This window comes from Aptenodytes forsteri, unplaced genomic scaffold, assembly GCF_000699145.1.
Source record: "Aptenodytes forsteri isolate BGI_AS27 unplaced genomic scaffold, ASM69914v1 Scaffold243, whole genome shotgun sequence".
In the NCBI taxonomy this organism is placed as follows: Eukaryota; Metazoa; Chordata; class Aves; order Sphenisciformes; family Spheniscidae; genus Aptenodytes; species Aptenodytes forsteri.
In genome coordinates this window covers 665,964-666,243 of record NW_008795314.1, presented here as the reverse complement: position 1 = coordinate 666,243, position 280 = coordinate 665,964, and positions in this window count along the sequence as shown.

Here is a 280-nt window from a genome sequence, read left to right as displayed (position 1 = left end):
CCAGCCTGGCTCGGGGACGCTCACCTGCCACCATCCCCCGTGAGAAGCTCCCCCAGCCAGTGCCAGTAATCCCGTCTCCTGAAGCCCCAGGCTGGCTCTGCGGGAGAAAGGGAGCGCAAGGCCCCTCACCGCGGGCACCGGGACGCTGCCACCCCCCGCCCGGGCGTGAAGGACCACTCACGTCGGAGCCCCTTGCGCAGGATGCTCTCCAGCAGCTGGCAGAGTGAGGCGAGGTGCGGCGAGGCATCCGTGCAGGGCCCCCCGCCCTCCCGCAGCCGCA